The sequence below is a fragment of the Echinops telfairi genome, unplaced genomic scaffold, assembly GCF_000313985.2.
Source record: "Echinops telfairi isolate 266 unplaced genomic scaffold, ASM31398v2 ScPeMD7_7469;HRSCAF=8507_0, whole genome shotgun sequence".
Classification (NCBI taxonomy): Eukaryota; Metazoa; Chordata; class Mammalia; order Afrosoricida; family Tenrecidae; genus Echinops; species Echinops telfairi.
In genome coordinates, this window is record NW_022111372.1 from 27,857,175 (window position 1) to 27,857,674 (window position 500).

Below are 500 nucleotides of genomic sequence, written 5' to 3' on the forward strand. Positions count from 1 at the left end.
GATTGCTGAAGACAAAGTGGGTGCATAAGCAAATATGGTGAAGAAAGCTGATGGTGCCCAGCTACCAAAAGAGATAGTGTCTGGGGTCTTAAAAGCTTGAAAGTAAACAAGCGGCCATCTAGCTGAGAAGCAACAAAACCCACATGGAATAAGAACACCAGCCTGTGTGATCAAGAGGTGTCAAAGGGATGAGGTATCAGGCATCAAAGAACAAAAAATCATATCATTGTGAATGAGGAGGAGTGTGGAGTGGGGACCCAAAGCCCATCTGTAGGCAGCTGGACATCCCCTTACAGAAGGGCCACAGGAAGGAGATGAGCCAGTCAAGGTGCAGTGTAGCAACGATGAAACATACAACTTTCCTCTGATTCTTTGATGCTTCCTCCCCCACCACTATCATGATCCCAGTTCTATCTCCAAATCCGGCTGGACCGGAGGATGTACACTGGTACAGATAGGAACTGGAAACACAGGGAATTCAGGATAGATGAGCCCTCAGG